This window comes from Amblyomma maculatum, chromosome 1, assembly GCF_055883805.1.
Source record: "Amblyomma maculatum isolate TAMU_Amacu chromosome 1, ASM5588380v1, whole genome shotgun sequence".
NCBI classification, from domain to species: Eukaryota; Metazoa; Arthropoda; class Arachnida; order Ixodida; family Ixodidae; genus Amblyomma; species Amblyomma maculatum.
In genome coordinates, this window is record NC_139344.1 from 428673816 (window position 1) to 428691726 (window position 17911).

General features: G+C 43.8%; 1 protein-coding gene across 1 annotated transcript in view; it reads left to right on the plus strand.

Moving 5' to 3' along the window:
- Nucleotides 1–11631: 11631 nt before the first annotated feature.
- Nucleotides 11632–17911, plus strand: part of milt (trafficking kinesin-binding protein milt) — a 52027-nt gene continuing 45747 nt past the window's right edge. Inside the window, exons 1-3 of the mRNA XM_084599696.1 lie at nt 11632–11723; nt 14391–14492; nt 15932–16036. The gene's annotated coding sequence lies outside the window, so the exon portion shown is untranslated. The remainder of the gene's footprint in view (nt 11724–14390; nt 14493–15931; nt 16037–17911) is intronic.

Here is a 17911-nt window from a genome sequence, read left to right on the forward strand (position 1 = left end):
GATGGGAGTTCCAATTCACCTCATCTGTCTCCTCAGGAACCTTTATGAAGGGCAAGAGGCCACAGTCAGAACTGGGCATGGTCTTACTGATTGGTTTCCGATTGAGAAAGGGGTGAGGCAAGGCTGCATACTGTCGCCCTGCCTATTTAACCTATATGCAGAGTGCATCATGAGGAAGGCCGGTCTGGACGAGCCTTCAGCTGGAGTGAAGATTGCTGGAAAACGTATCAACAACCTTAGATATGCGGATGATACCACTTTAATGGCAGAAAGTGAAGTGGAACTCAAGAGACTTCTGATGCGTGTACAAGAAGAGAGTGAGAAGTTTGGGATTAAACTGAACATTAAAAAGACGAAGATCATGGCGTCTTGCCCTATCAAGTCCTGGAGCATCAATGGACAAGAAGTGGAAGCTGTGACAGATTTTCTGTTCTTGGGCGCCAAGATTACCTCGGAAGGAGACTGCAGCCATGAAATTAGGAGACGCCTGCTTCTGGGAAAGAGAGCAATGGTTAGCCTTGACCGCCTAGTAAAGAGCAGAGACATTAGTCTGCCAACCAAGATCCGTATAACCCGTGCTATGGTCTTTCCAGTTGTGATGTATGGATGCGAGAGTTGGACTGTGAAAAAGGCTGACCGCCGAAGAATTGACGCGTTTGAATTGTGGTGCTGGCGAAGACTCTTAAGAGTTCCTTGGACTGCCAGAAGATCAAATCAGTCGATATTGTCGACCATAAACCCTGACTGCTCATTGGAGGGTCAAATTCTAAAGTTAAAGCTCAGCTACTTTGGTCATCTGATGAGAAGAGAGGAGTCGCTGGAGAAAGATTTGATGTTGGGAAAGGTTGAGGGTCGCCGGAGAAGGGGTAGGCAGCGAACGCAATGGTTAGATGGCATTCTCGAGGCATTGCAGATGAAGCTATGTAATGTTAAGAAGATAGTGAGAGACCGGAAAGCGTGGCGTGACATGGTCCGTAGGGTCACGAAGAGTCGGACACGACTGAACGCCTGAACTGAACCATATTTACAAATGGACAAGACGAGCGAGGTTGTGCTGCAGTCATCTGCGATCCCACGGTAGGCAAAAAGCACGGGAGCGATACTGGCACCAAGCTCGTCAAGGCGCAACATTGTGGTTTGACGGTGCCTTTTTGGCAGACGGAATATCCATGTGCTCAGGAATTCATCAGCAAGGCATAGGATCAAAAGGGATCATGTAATGCCTCATACCTGGGGGCTTTGAGGTGTATTCTAAATAAGTAAAATAAAGTAAGGAGCCGAAATGTCATGCCCATTAATCTGAACTCCAAATGAGTATCGCTGCTAGAGCTCATTGAAGTGGTAGACTGGACATTTGAATCTATCAAGTCAAAATAGATAAACACATTAGGTGAGACTAGATGTTTAATTATAAAGCACACCAGCAAGCATTACGTTTGCTGCTAGTCTTTTCCAAGCTTTTTCTAAGGTTGGCCTGCGTTACATATTTTACATGCTTTGTCAGAGATGAGTGTGAGGTTGGAAAGGCATTGAACTTGCATAAAAAAGAATCAGGTTGGAGAATTTGTATTTCAGAAAAAGAAAACTGCAATTATCAAAGGTGTTTGACCTTAGAAATGTGTTCCAAAACATAATGCAAATGCTCTAAAACTCTTGTTTCGTTGCTCCAAAGCTGCTCCAAAATGCTCGAGCCTTCTTCCACCCGTTATATAATTCAGGATTACGAGCAGATTAAAAGATGCAAACGTGACACAGAGACAAGACAAATAATAATCCACTCTTTGTCCTGTCTCTTGGTGCCATCGTTGCACATTTTAACTCGTTAATAATTATGTACTTACAAAGCTAGTACCAGCCAGCCCAACTAGCTAGCCTTTTATTGATTGAATCTCTATTACCTGCAGTGCAGTTAGGTTGTACTTGTGAGATTATTGTCAGTAACCTTGCAGATTTATAGCCTGCCTCTTCTGTCTTAAATTTATCTAGTCTTTTCTGGTGGTCAGTATTTATTTATTTTTCTTACGCCTTCCTTGTGACACACTTTGTAGTAGTTTGTAATGCTCTGGTTTCTGTCCATTGCTTTAATAGGTTAATCCATCTGCTAACTGAACTTAAGGCTGCAGCATACGTGATCAGTTAGTCTGTGCTTTTAGAGCTAATTTAGGAATTTTAAGTGACTGATTATCAGGTTGCTAGTAATAGTTATGGCTTTTACTGGCCATGTAGTCCTTCTGAGTTTCAGCTTGATAGGTGAACATTCATGGCTGTTTCATTGTCGTTTTGCTCACATTACAAATTGTTAGTTTTGGGGCATGAAGAGGAAAAATTACGGCTCGAAGCATGAGTGTTTGCCCAGTCTGGAAAACCCTGGCGCAATGCACGTGCCACACGGCACGTACGGTCCTTTCAGTTATCACCCCTATGTTGACGCCCTTCCCAACAGAGGTGTCAGGGCCATTGTTAGAGTTGGAAGGTCTGCTGGCTTTTTTTTTCGCCCTTTGTAGGCTATCACCGTGTGCACAAACTGAGCTTCTATCTTTAGTTCCTTCTTTACAAGCATAGCCCAGAAAGAAGTGAAAACATTATCAGGGTAGGAACACTGATGAGGTGAGAGTGTGTTAGGGAGTAATGTTTACTAGCAGAAGGGCTTCCGTTCTTTGGGACAGAACCTTCTTCTAGCCATTTGTAGTTGCCTGAGCATTGGTTCCTAGGCATACTTTGTTGTATCCAGTGTGCTCTGACCTCTCGTCGAAACGCCTAACACACTAAGGCTTCCCCTCCACCCTTGCTCATTTTGCTTTGGTGTTTTTTTGGAATTCTGTCTTCCTGCCCATTCCTCTTCCCTGGATCACAAAAAGTTACCGATGCCTAGGATGGAATGACAGTGCACTTTTTTTTTTGCTGTATAACTTGCAGCTATTTTGGCATGCTGTCCCTAGATTATTGAAAAAGTGAACAGAATTCATCTTGACATTTGTATTAGAACAAAATGAGGCTACATTGCCAGCAGATGCTGTACAGGCACTGTCAAAATAAATGAAAGGCAACATTAATGAAAAAATTTAATTTCATCTCCCTCTTTTCATGCATCCTTCAATAGACATATGCAGCCTAACTGTGCATTTGAAAATTAAACAGGTCACCAATCAACAACCATTACGCTTTGGATTTTTTTTTTTTTTTTTTTGGCAGAATCATCTTTCATTTATTTTTGACGGCACCTGCACGTAAAAAAATATAAATTGCGGAATTTGTGCTAAGTTTCAGATGGTTTTTTTCTAGTGACTTGACACGAAATATGTAGAGCATTTAGCATTAAAAGACCAAGAAAAGCTAGAGATAAGCGGACACAATTGCTTCATACTACAGTGCATTCTCGAGCACAGCAGTTTCTTTAATTGCTTTCATTGCACATAGCTTCTAATCCTTTCCTTTCTTTTAATTTCTTTTATGCTACTCATAAGATATAGTTCACTCAGCATTTCTCTTTTTATTTTTTGTACTTGTTTAGAGATGCACAGGTGGGCGTTAAGAAATCAAAAGTCTTTGTTGCAAATCTCTTGCTGATTAAGTCAATATGTAATGCTTGTGCTCTGATGTCTTTCCGGGTGCCTTATCCTTTTTTTACTGCGGCACTCTCTCAGAGCAGGAGACATCAAGAATCCAATATCAACCTAACTTTCCTTGGCAGCCATTGTTGTGAGATGTCCGCTGGAATTTGCTACTTGCAGATATTAGATAGGCACAGATTGCGTTGGCCTTTTGGTTTTCCTTCCACACTCATTACAGAGACCAAAGGGTGCCCAGTGCAGTATCATATGAGGACCTCTTCTGTTTATTTTTTTTTTTCATGTTCTAGGTTTACCGCAAGCATACTAACAAGGCTGTGACACATGAACATCATTTTCCGGTGCACATTTTTCTTTTTATGACAGTGTCACCGCCTCATGCTTGGTTAGCTTTATCTTGGCAAGCCCTGAATGTAGTCTCTTTTTTTTTTCCCCCCTCTGTGCACCTCTCAGAAATTCCTTATCCTTAGTTGTCGCGTCTTCATTCAGTGAGCGAGATCGAGAAGCTTGCTTATTTTTTTCTTTGCCTTCCTCTCTCCAGGAGTGTTGTACCAGTTGCGGGGGGCTGAGCACAGCCTGGTGAGTCTTGACGGGAGAGGAAACGAAGGACACTTCCCTTTGGACGGGAGACTCTTCTTCCTGAGGCTGCTGCTGCTTTGCGCTTTTGGGGTTCAGGGAACGCTTGGGGTGTTCAGGTGAGAGGTGGGTGACTGGCTGCTGCCACGTGCACTTTTAACCAAACTGCTCGGAATTGGTGCTACTAGTTATTTGGTTGTGGCTAATTTTTCTCAAAGCTAGGCTGCTGTATTAACTGTTTGGGTCAGTTGGCTGGTTGTGGTAGAGGCTTGCAGCTAGTTTGTTTTCTCTTTCTGTTTGAGCCAGGGGGGGCCGTCTTTCTTTTATTCTTCTTTATTGGTGCATGTAGTGGATTGTTGGGCATTCTTCTCGTGCTGTGAAATCGAACCTAGTACACAATGCAGTGTGGAGCATTGCCCAGCTGACTGTCTCATTTGATGGCATGTTCATAGTGTTCATTACATGGAGCGAGCATGTTTAACATGCCTTCGGCACTTCTGATTTTTTGTGCCAGCAAAGCTCTTGTAGTGCATGCTCCCTACCTTATCAATCACAAATGTGTCCTTACTGACAGTGTTGGGTGATTAGTGCACGAATTGATTGCTTGATGCTGGTAGCTAGCTTTGTAGCAGTGTCATGGACAGGCTCTTTGAACTGTGGCACTTTTAACAGCTCCTGCAGATAACTTTAGAATGAGCGCCTTGCATTGATGTGTTCAGAAGCATCCAGTGCCCTGACGTGCTTGAAAAGGAAATTGAATTTGCTGGATTAAATTAGCTGCCATCCTCAGTATGTTTAGTTTATCCTAAGTAGATAAGCCTCACAATAACACTTTGGGTGCGTGTCATGTTTATCTGACCTCCTTGTCGTCATCAAGGATTGTTACTGATGTCCTCTTCAGGACATACACTAACCTTGTCCAGCTCTTGTCACAAATCCGTGCTTGAAACTGCTTTATTTCATGAGCAGACTGGCTTGCAGTCCCCCAGGTTCTTTCGACATTCTAGGAAGAGGTCTCCAAATCTCATCTCCCCACTTGACATTTGCCGTATTGCGTGGATGGCTGTGAAAATTTTCAGCAGCTTGTGCTAGTTTAAAGCCTGTGTTCAGCAGCTGTCAACTGACTAAGAACATAGGATGTGGACAGTTTTAAGAGGAGGTAGGCCATCAGGTTATGAGGTGTCATCTCTTGAAGTTAATTTTTGGATTGGATGGAATGGTGTTGATGATCATCAGTGCTATTGATCTCGGTATTGCTGATGAGATCTCACTATTCCTGATGAGATCTCGGTATTCCTGATGCGTTCCTTGAATAGTGACCTGGCAACACATCGCAGGAACGAACTGGACTAGGTCTTTGGACATTGAGTACACCTCATTGCAAGAAATGTACGAAAAATATACAAGTAGGCTGGAGTAGTACTCGTGCCACTTTGTCTATCTCACCGTGAAATGACCTTTCCATGAAACATTTGCCTGAGCAGTTTTTCTCTCTTCAAGCTGTTTTCTACATTCTCTCCAATTTCCCTTCAGTGCCCAAAAATGGACAGCTTAACTCAGTTTTCACAGCATTCTGCAGCTATTTTGTTTGGCCATTTGGAGACAAACTTGTGACTACCAATCAAGAGGGCCTCTATAAGTGAAGGAGCAAATGGCACGCCAGTGTCTGCTGGGTTGTTTACTCATAAGCTCTGAATGCATTCCGTGAAGTTGTTTTACACAGACGAAAATGACAGCGAAAACACAAGGGAAGTGAAAATGCATTTGGCACCACACTCATTGTTGTGGCCACTCTCCCACCTTTTACTGCCTGTCTTTGAGGCACCTGTTCCTTGTCATGCGATTGCCACAAGGCGCAATATTTTATGCCCCCGTCTACCGAAAAGGACCAACCGTCAACACTGTTCTGTGGCTCAGGCACAATCACCGAAGGCCTTCGCTCATCACCACCGGCCAACAGTCATCCCTGGACCATATCACATTTGTTTTCAAAATAAGAACATACAAATGGTGCCAGGACGAGAGTAGGCTCCCTGCATAGAGTTGGCTCGAAGATGCTCTGCTTAAAAGCTGAATCAGATCCAAGGAGTACCAACTCTGACCTAACTGTGCATCTTATGAGCTTCTAGCTTCATCCAGCTGCACCACAGTAAATAGAAAATAATGTCTGCTAGGATTATTCACTTAGAACCCTCATGATTTTAAAGTCTCATTCCACCGCTCACTATCTAAGCACGAACATCGACTTGAGGCAGTTTTTTTTTTTTTCTTAAAATTTTTTTGTGGTCTGTTATGAACGACTTGCCCTGCGGGCAATAAAGGGGCGCATCTGTATAACACCTGTAGCTGCATACACATGCAGAGGCCTATCTTCTCGCTGGAAGATCCTGGCAGGCTCGTTAAATGATTCCAGGTTTACTTGGAAGCCTTAAGGTGTGGACACTGCATAGGATAACAACATAGCACAAGTCTCTGTCACCACCTTTCTTGAGGAGGAATATCATGTTATTCTTTCATAGTTATAGTAATTATCTATGTAGGATGGCAAGCTCTCCTTTGCAGCATCTTCACCGCCCTTCACATAGTTTGCTACTACTCTTAATCCTCACCTGCTGCTTTTTCATTGTGTAAGGCTGTGCATGATGCTGACACTTATCTAACTTTTGTTTTCTTGCACTTAATAAACTTTCAAAAATGCTTAGAATGCTTTTATTTCATGCTAGCTCTGCAAACTTGTGTGTTCCACTAGCTGACGGTTGTTGCAGAATGACTGCATGCATTGCACAATGTGAGGAGGCAGTGGCAGCTTTTTGTCTGTGGTACCGGTCTTCCTTCTTCGTCATCTAGAGCATGCTTCGTTGTTTGTTTCCCTGCCAAACAAAAACATTTTTCATTTGTAGCCGGGACTGACCAGTACTGACAAGACGAAAAAGGTTTGGCTTGAACCTTGAGACATATGACGAGTTACACATTCATCTGTCAATGTGAATTTTATGAGCATATTGCAGAGGCAAATGCTGGTTAGGGTTGTGTATTATTTAAGCTGTGAGTCAGCAGTGTATCGTATCTGTGTATTTCGTGCTGATCACTGAATGGTGAGACAACTCTGGTGTGACCCTCAATCTCATGCATTCTCATGTACATGTTAAGACCTGATCTACTTTCAAGGTGAACATTAGTACATAGTGTGCATATTGATAGTACTCTCACTGATAGTGTGTCATTACAGTTTTTTTTTTGCAAACTGCTGCCTTCAAAAGTGGTGGACATAAGTGCCATCAGTGCTTTGTTTCTCTGTATCTCCAGAAAATTTTGTAGGAATAACTAAATTGGTATGGCAGAGCCATTACAAGTGAACAGTCATGGATTGTAATCTAAAAGAAAGGGGGGAGGGGGAGTGTTTTCAGCGAGGTTTTTTTTTTTATGCATACACCTAAAGCTGCTGCCGAGCAATAAATATGGCAAGAAAATTTGAATTTTTTGTTTCATTTAAATGTGTCACACATGTTGCCGACCAGATACCGATACTTCATTGCAACAATCATATTATTGGAATGCTCAGGCTGGTATTTATATATGAATGCACTGGGAAGTAGTGGCATCGCATGGTGTGTGAAAAATTTACTGTAAATGTTGAACAATGTCATTCTGCTTTCAATGCGGTCCTAGTTCTCTATGCCTTGTAAGGCAACGTGCTGGCATATGAGTGCACATGAGAATGGGGCTTGTCTTATGTGATGATCATAAAGAATAGCCGGCAGTTGTATCAGCGTGCAGCAAATGTTGTAGCCTATCAGGGGTGGAATAATGTAGCGATTCCAAAACCTAGTCCATTCCCTTGGCGATGATGTCAAAATTGTGTATGAGGTGACGACTATGTGAACTTACTCCTGACGTCCTGTGACGTCCTGCAACGCTACCTTATTATGCACAGATTCAAATTTCAACCGGCCAATAGCAGAAAAGGCGATGGAATGGAATAGTTTTCGGATGGAATAGAATCCTTATATTATTCCATCCCAAATGTAAATGTTATGGCATTGCTCAGGTGCTGCGCCTTGCACGCTAACAGCCACAAGAAGCAAAAAGGTTGACTGCCTTGTTTCATGCTTTTTCCCTGTTCCTTTTTTAGTATGCAGCTGTGGGCTTGGGCTACGTGTTTGATGCTCTGTTTCAAATGAGGTTGGGAGCCGAGTTCTTCATCTTGCTTTTGAAGCACAACTGAAAGCCTGCAAGCCAAACTGATTAAGTGTGTAGCAACTGCTGTGAAGACAGGGATAACTATTCGAATTGCAATTCTTGACTAACAGACCTTTCTTATTTGTATAGATAGTGTATGCATAGAAGGTGCTAGAAGCAGCATGCTGCCAACATTAAGGTTTTGAAAACTGTCACATATTTAGACTGCAAGATGTTAGATTTCAGTTTTAATAAAAACAATGGCTAATGTCTTCAGCCTATACACCTTTTCAATAAGTGGTCGTTGGGCACCGTCATAGTGCTTGCTGGACTGCATTTTGTGCTTGTAGCTACCATGGTGTAAGCCCAATGGAACCAGTTTTTCTGCACAAAATGCATTCGAGCGAGCACTATGGCGGTGCCCAACGACCAGTTATTGAAAAGGTGCATAGGACTAGTCTTTAGTGCTTAATGTTAAAACAATGTTGCTTCAAAGCATGATACGTTAATGGCAACGGCATGGAGACTTACATTAACACATAACCATCTACGAAAGTGTCTACTGTTTCACCCATCTGCATGCTGACACAAAGGCAGCTCCTTTTTTACACTGAAGTCTATCACATAAAAAAACATTTTAAACACTGTATGCTAATGTGAGTGTGTGGTAGAAATGTCCGATTAGGGATGAAGTTTCAGTGTGAGGTATTGTGTGTTTTAGTTTCACAATTGCCTTGTTGCGTCTTTTGAAATTAGATTCCTCATTACATTGGTAATATACTGTACCTCAGTCTTTCATTGTAGGGTGCACATTTTTTTCTATGGTACCTTAATTTTATTGCATGTTCTCTCTGGTCAGTTATTGACCCCTGCTCGTGTGCTAGAGTGCCATATTTACAACCGCTCCCTAAAGCATTGTAGCGTTTCATACCATGACATGTCAATATTTACTGCTCTCTTCTTTTATGGGAGTCTAGGGTATAGTAGCCTCTTCCAGGCTGTCGTGCTAGCATCAAGCTTTACCTAAAGTGAGCGGTGCTCGTTACTGGCCAACTCAAAATGTTCAGCAATTAATCCAGTCTACAAAAAGATGAGCCTCACGCAGGAAGTTGCACAATGATTTAAAAGTTTATAAGAGGCAGAAAAATAAAAGGAATTTAGGGTTGTCGCTATGAGTATGTGTTGTGTAAAAGGCTCACGGGGCTGTGCATGATGTTCAAGGTAGGAACAGTGCCTTGGCCATTTCTGCATTCGTGCATCCTGGAGAGAGAGCATGCACAGTGGCAGTGAAGCCTTAGTTACTCTCATTCAGGCTTGTGCATACTCTTCAAAACATATCAGTGAGATGCACTTATTAAGATAGGGCATAGATGAGGCACGAGAGGGTTCTGCTGCTGAACTGTAGAACTCTACCATTTACCATTGTGGTGAATGGTCGTCTGCTTACAAAAAAAAAAATTAGAAGAGTTCAACGCTGCTGAGCCGAATATTGAGCAAAAGCAATAGCTGCGGGTGACCAAACATTCTTCTAATTCTTCTTCTTCTTCTTCCCCAGCCCACACATAAAGCCCCGCTTTAACCAAGCCATGTGAATGTGCCTTAATGGCCTAGAGGGGTAACGAAATGCCGAGGTCCTGGCAGGCTGATTCTAACATAAGCATCCCATGTGAAACGAGAGACCCAAGTTGGCAGCTCCTCCCAGCCCACATATAAAGCCCCTCTTTAACCAAACTGTATGAACGTGCCTTATTGGGCTCTAGGAGTAACGTGAATGCCAGGGTCCTGGCAAGCTGATTCTGACATAACCGTCCCGTGTTGGCAGCTCCTGCCAGCATGGGGTCGTCTACGAGGGTCGTCTAAAGGTCAGAGGTCAATGATGGTGACCGCCGGGCCACGCTGACGGCTCAAACTGCGAGCAGTATTGCTTTCGCTATAAAAAGAGCCCTCTGTGGTAAGATGGTTGAGGCCACGGGAGGTTGTGGCATGAGCCCTCCATCCTTCTGGCCTGCTGGTCTACAACTAAAGGAAAAGGAGCTGTGTGTGTACTGTGAGCGAGAGGGAAAGGATGGCGGCAAGCGTAGTAGTGTTGTGGCGTCGCATATTTGAAAGACTGTGAGCGGAAATTAGAAAGGCAGTGGGAGAGGCTGAGCATACGTCATTCTGCTGACTACCTTGAGTGAGCTGTTGCAGTTGTTTGCGGTACAGCAAAAACAAAGAAAGGATCTGCACGCACGCATGGCTTTCGGCAGGTGTGCATCACCTGTGCAAGCAAGAGCAGCTGCATTCAAGGGAGGCTGATAGAAAGCCAAAATGATTTTCAGAATCTCTGCAGCAGCCTATCCTTTTGAAGAATTGTTGTGTTAGAATGCATCTTGGGTCACACTTAAGATATATCAGCTGGCCTGTTTTGACCAGAGAGCCTTCTCGAGACCCTTTTAATACGGGGCCAGATATGGTGGGTTTTCTTTTCTTTTTTTTTTTTTTTTTCCCATGCCCGCAAGTGAAACCAGCTGACATGTACTATTTTTCCGTGTTTGACTATGGCTGTCCTGTGCGAGGGTGTGAATGAGGTGACTTTTCTATTTTCCTTCCTGGAATGGTGTCGTCGTGTTGCTATGCTTCCTGTCCTCAGTTTATCAGGCCTACCTTTTATGAACATCCTGAAAAAGTTCGTGCACGGCAGGCAGGGTGCGGGTGACGTTACCTTGTGCGTGTGGTGCTCTTGAATTGTGCTGCAGTATGCAGGCGCTGGATGGTCTTCTGTATTTGTTTATTTGTTTTGTGTTTTGATTATTTGTCTAGGCCTTGCATCCCTTTCGAGAGCTTGTACGTAGTGTGCAGTAGTACAGTACATAGCTGCCAAGATATACTAGCTCTGCACATGTCAGTATTGTTCGCTTTTTGTTTAAGAAAATTGCAGCATGTTTTATACATTGCTGTTGGGCACCTGCTTTCTGACATTGTTGTCAGTACAGACTAATGATATTGTCTGGAATATACCCCACATAGATTCAGTTTCATTGTTAGGGGAAGATTAAGACTTTGTTCTGCGATGAAAAATAGCATGAAGGGAAGACAAGACAGGTAGAGAAACAAGAACAGGCACTACTCTTTATCATGACCTTTAGCAATCATAGCTATGGTTGCTTTTGCATTGTAAGACTCAATATAACTAACTATTTGTTTCCTTTTAACACCTACTTTGCATTGCTTTGTGCAGCAGCAGCCGGTCTAGATCTCTTCCTTGTGTGCAGGGGGGAGGAGGAGGAGGGGTCATGGAGCTGGAGGAGCTGCGCTGAGGGCCGCCCTTGCTGGTGGTCCCCCACCGCTCAAAGCTGGAGCCGGCGGGCGCACCGCCGTCGTGCGCCGGCGGCACCAGGAACGCGCACACTCTCACAGGTGGGCACCTTCCCTCGCCAGTCAAACTGGCTCTTAGTAAGTTCCTGTGGTGCACCGTGATGCGGGAAGCAAAGTGGCCGCATTTTATCAAATAATGAAGTCCTGGAGCTTAGTTTAATGGCTGTACTGCCATCGATGTGTGGGGCGCACTCTGGTAGGATCACAGTGAGTTCCCTTTGTCCTATTCACTTGTACCGAAGAGGAGGTGCTACAGCTTTCTTTTCAGCACTTCACTGCTGAACCGTTTCTGCAGCCCATCTGTGATAGCAGCCTGCTTTTCACATACACCTAATCAAAAGTATTTGGCCTCACCAGGCTAATGTAAGGACATGTAATAGCACATCCACTTACTGACTCTGGCTGGCTTAATACCCGTGCCTGTCAGGTAATGTTTGCAGCAAGTTGGTCTTTTCTGGTGGCTTTTTTATTGGTGGCCTTTCTGGTGTTTTTCTTGTTGCCTCACTACATCCAGCTTTACTTGGCACATTTTTATACCAGATATGTCATTACAAAGAGCAGTTGGGTTTCTTCACTGTCTGCGGTTGACACTAGATCTGTGGGGCTGCTCTCCACAAGCCTGTTTCTGACCATCTAGTGTGCGACCGCGCGGTTTACTTGTGATGTATCATAGGACTGGGTTTTGATCAAGTTCTGTAGGGCCAATGCCTTTGATATTTTTTGACCCTCAATAAACAAGGGAACACAGTCGCTAGTGGGAGCGAAACACGAGTTGCTAATGAATGCACTGATTGCCGTTAAAGTGAAGTTATTTGCAGTTCACTACCTGCACTCTTAAATAAGAGGCAGCAAGAAGTACAATAAAGGTTGGAACAAGCTCACGGGAGCAATGTTTGAGATTTTATTTATGATGCTTGTCCCCTGCGTTTGGTTGTTTCTGAACATACTTTCAAGATTGGGGAAAAAGATCTCACTCACTCCATTTGGCAGTATTCCCTGGGCCTTGGAAGTGCTGGGATAAATATGGCAATGTTGAAAGGGGAACAAAAGCACTGGCTAGGACCAAGGATCATGCCCATTAAATGCCTGGAATTTTAAATGAGCTATCGTGGCTTGTTGCTCGAGCTGCTTCATGGCCACAGCGTGGAGCACTTAGTGCAAATGCTCATTTTGCACCCATGCAGCGAACTCTGATGCTATCTTGGGTGCAAGTTGTGCATGCGTTAGCTATCTTATCAGCTTGCACATGGAGGTATCGATACAGTACACACACAGTATTGCACACAGGTTTTACCAAGGGCTGATTCTTTGAGTATTTAACGTGAGCTTCCCCCATGCTCATCCAGCCATCCACTAAGAGGAAAGGAAATAGTCATATGGTCAAGACATACATAATTCCTAACTAAGGTGAATTTCCATGCATTCTTGAGGTGGTAATTCGAATTGAATCATTTCTTACGGCATGCTGGGGTGTAGTAGTGGCTTGAAATGCTTGCACAAAATGTAAATAATGCACCATATGTTGTCAGTTTGTTTTCTTGTTCTTGCATGCAAAGTTGGAACTTAGCGAAAATTTGCAACCTCTACAGGTTATAGGGATGCGTGTGGCGAGCATTTTCTCTTGTCAAAAAATGAAAAAGGACTTGTGCTGGAAGGTGATTAATATTGCCACAGTAGTACTACTGATGCATTGTGGATGAAACTCTCTGAAGGCTTGCCTGTTTTTGTCCCTTCTTTCTTCCACCTGTCCTACCTGTGTTCATTTCTTCTCCTTAGATGCATGCAACGTCCTAGGGTGAAAGTGAGTATCACTTTTAATGCACCCGCCCTGCCACTGTCTGAGTGTTGTGCTCGTTGAATGAAGTCTAAAGATGTGCATTTCTCATAAACTGTTCATGCACCGTGGTGGCAGTTGATTGCGTCCGATGCAGTTGATTTTGATTCACACCTGGCTCATTCAAAGTGCTGATTATTTTTTTGTCTGAAGAAACTCAGTCTTTGTGAGGTTTCATGACAAAAGTTGCAGCAAAATTTGCATGTCTGTCTTCATTTTGGTGTGTTAGCTGCTACTTAATAAATTCTTTTGAGGACTTGCATGTTCAGTGTATCATATACATTTGCTGCTTTGTCTCCAAAGGACAACGGCATGTTTCCTGGTTGGTGGATAAATTTTACTTAGACATTGGTTGACACGTAAGAATGTCATATTCAGTGCTGCCCATGACTCCAGTATAACATGATTAAAAAGAGAGCTTCGTTCTTTTGTGGGCTAATGAGAATGACTGGTATATGTCTGTCCTCAAATGCTGGGCACTGAAGTGTTTTTGGCTCTGCATTTAAAGAGCAACCAACTATGGCTGTGTAATGAGTCGACTATCTATATTGCGTGTAAAGTTGAACTGTTTAGCATTGCTTGCGTGTTAGTTTTGGGATGGTGGATAAAGAAGGAACCTAACCTACCAGCCCTGTTTTGTTGGAATTGTGCTCCACGAAGACCCTTGCAGGCAGATTTTGCTGGCAGCTGACCTGCTGGCACATGTTGCTAAGGATATGCCACTATGAAGCATCCTCTTATTGGTAAAAGAATGTTGAGTACGTGCCTGCTGGGGATAAAAATAATAATAATAATGTGGGAAATGTGTTGCATATGCCGTGAATTGCAGTGCTTTTGTTTTTTTCTCCTCTGATCATTGTTTCTTTTTTGTCCAGATCTGAGCTGCAGTGGCGGTGCCGAGGTGGAGTTGGTGAGCCTGATCGAAGAGCAGCTACCTCGGTACCGCCTCCGTGCGGATACCCTCACTGAGTTTGGAGGCAAGTTCCCATCCTCTGGCTGCGGAAGAGAGAGGCGGATGTGTGCAGGAAACTTTTAGTTTCCTCTTTCTTCCTTTTTTCCTCTTGCTCTCCTTCTTCCTGGCCTCAGTGGGCCGCTTTTGGATGGAGGTGAAAAAAAAAGGTACCCGTGTGCTGTGCAATGTCGGTGCATATTAAAGAACCCCAGGTGGTCGAAATTACTGGAGTCCTGCACTACGGCGTCTCTCATAGCCTGAGTCGCTTTGGAACATTAAACCCTACAAACCAAACTAAACCATCCTTCTTCCACTTCCATATCTTTTGTAGATGAGCACAATAGTCCAGCTGATTGGGTTAGCTTCAGCCTGGAAACAAAAGTGGTTTAAAAGCCTTGCTCAGCAAGAATGTAATACATTGCAGCGTTTTTCTTCTCACATAGCACGGATCACACAAGTTAATCAGAAACTAGTGCACTGCACTCTTTCTGCCCCGTAAACCCTCCCTCTGCCTTTCCTTTTCTTTCTCTTCTCGTGCCATCCGTCGATGGCGGTTTAAAAAGATTGCCATTTTGTTGAAACTGGACAAAAAAGACAACTAGTTCATGTTTAAATATTTATGAACATATTTTAACAAGGAGAAAAAAAGCAGCTCGGTTTGTCCACTTGTAAATGCCTGCTCCTGCATGCCCCGCCATGCAACGTGGAACACTACTCTGACCTTGATGCCTGCATACTGCTGCTCACATTTGCGAACACCGCAGCTGGTTTGCATTGTTGACGTGCTTGTGTTGCATGCTGGTTTTGAATTTTATTTGTGGCTTTTAACACCTGTACAGGCAGTGCTACCTTGGACATGTTTGTAATTTGAGGTCTAAAAATGATGTGTAAAATTGAGTTTCTTCTATGGCCATTGTTTGTACTTTCAGACAATTTCGCAATAGCGCTTAAGCTTTAACCGGCATTTTGAACAAGTTTAATGATCAAGAAATGATTATTATTCTGGCAACTGCGCTTCGTCTCACAAGATATCTGCAGCGCTGCGAAAGGCAGAGGCACCCCGGTCCAATCAGAATCACGCGCAATACAATAGGCAATTGTGTTTCTACTCACCTGTCGCCCCCCAAATTGGTGGGGGTAGCAGTAGGAGCACAATTCTCTATTATAGTGTGCAGGAGCAAGGGGCACTTAGGAGCACAATTGCAAGGGCTCCTCTGCCTTTTGCAGTGCTGCAGATATCTTGTGAGAGCAAGTTAAAGATTACATTGTCATTGCTACATGTGTCAGTAATCTAGCAGTCAGGAGGAACTGGGCTTCCTTACGGGTCCCGTTTGGAACTGAAAAACTGAATCTCGTTATATTGCTATATTCAGTGTGCAGTGAATAAAGAAGTAATGTCAATGACTCGCTTGCTGCCCTGTTATTTATTCATTTTCTCTCTCCCCTTGAAACTTGGCCCTGCAGGTTACGACAAGGAAGACTGGTCCATCATCCCTTCGCCGTGCCTCCCCAGTCCCGAGAATCTGGACTTGCCACCAGAGCTTATCCAGGAGACACTAAACTACTTTGGTGAGTGCACCTGTACTGCCAAACCCTGGAAATGCAAGAGAATATTGCCACTAAGCAGTTGCATGGAGATCGTAAATGTGCACAGAGTTTGGAGGTGCTTTGTGGTGCGAAAAGGGAGAAATTTGACGGCTGTAAGCATCCCAGGCTCTGCCAGACTTCAGCGGTTTGTTTTCGCAGCTAACAAATTGCATTTTTCGGTGCAACTTGGCTTTCTCTTCATTAGCTGTCCGCTTTTTTTTTTGTCCGTTCAGTAGATGCTAGTAGTCATCCACATGCATGCTTTGGGTGATTTTGTTAGTTTGATGTTTTTAATTGGTGTTGGTTTGAATTTTTATTATCTTGAAGCGAGTTTATCTCGGATAATCAGGTGAGCTAAAGCAGTTCTCCAATAGCCCTTTTTCCTCTCTCTCCGCGTAATTGTTTCTTAATTCCTACTTTAGGTTTGCTCTAAAATGCTTGTCGTTTCTGTTCGGTTATCTTGGGCACTCTGTTGATTGATGGCACGCTTCTCTGAAAAGACTTGCTACCGGGAGCAAAATGGTCAGAGGTGTGGTCTCGTGCATTTACCCTGGACCATTTGTGCGCCATGAACATAGTAAAGATGCTTCTGCAGTCGAGAGGTCTTTTTCCTTTCACACCACTCACCTCTTAACTGGTCATTCTTTCTGCCATTCTGCCTCCAATCCTTTGCAGTGGTGACAGAGCTTGTTGCACTTGATGCATGCACAAGGGCCTTTTTATAACACATCCTGTTATAGCAGTTAATGCGTTTCCTTAGAGGCACTGTTTTCGGCAGTATCGATTGAAAGACTGGGCTAAATTAGGCCAAGTACTATTTTCATGTTCAGGCAGGTGGTCAAAATGTTTTATGACCCAAAGTGGCATAGAGCAAGCCACGGCACCTTTTGCTACTGCCAATAATGGTCGCTCCCAGCCCTCTGCACATTTTATTTTTATCGTTGTAATTGTGATGCTGTGTGCATCAAAATGGACAGGTAACTGGGACAAGCCAGGGAGGTTTCCAGTTATATTTTCTATTACTACTCCTGGTCCCTTGGCCGAGTCATTTCCTCTCTTTCTTCTGGGCGTCCTTGTTGGTCATGTGCTTTTCCTGCTTTCAGTGACGAGCTTTTCTTAGTGCATGCTCTTTTCCACAGCTCTGTGTGTAAAGTCCACTGCTGTTTCCCATGAGGCTGATTTCACAGCCTTCCACTGCTGGACATGTGTGTCCTGCCATTTCTCTTCATAAACACTGCCAGGGCTAGCCAGATAATACTTCTGTCCATACACGTAAGCCATTCTCCACTACAGCCTGCCTTGTGTCACATTTTGTAGAACCAATGAAACAGCTCGACGTCAATTTGTCTTGGCGGGCGCCTCTTCCTTTTACACAGCCTTCTTCGCTTGCTTTTCTCCGCCACTCCACTCATGTCACTTGCCTGCCACATGCACCTGTCTCAAATTAAGCGAAGGAGGCCAAAGTAAGCAGGCGCCAGCACGAGGAGCACATGATGTCTGGCTTATATTCATGCATTAAAGGGCTGCTCTCAGTCATTGTTTTGAAATGCGTCACCTCCGCTGGAAAGGTGCTTATTGCAACTGCGATAAGTTTGGTGCTTATTGTTGCTCTCGGTGATAAATGTTGCCATCTGCCTTCACTGCATGTGCTTGAACAGGTGACCATGCCAACAATGCTTTCTTGTGTAACAAAGGACAGGAAAAATTATGCGGTGTTTAGGTTTTGGTTTTGAATACTCCTAATTAACTTTATAGCATGTTTTGATGTTTCTGCCCATAATAGTAATGCTTCCCAATACTGTAGTGGAAACGGACAGATATGTTCAGAAGTTTGAGTACTTGGCAGAACATGAGTTT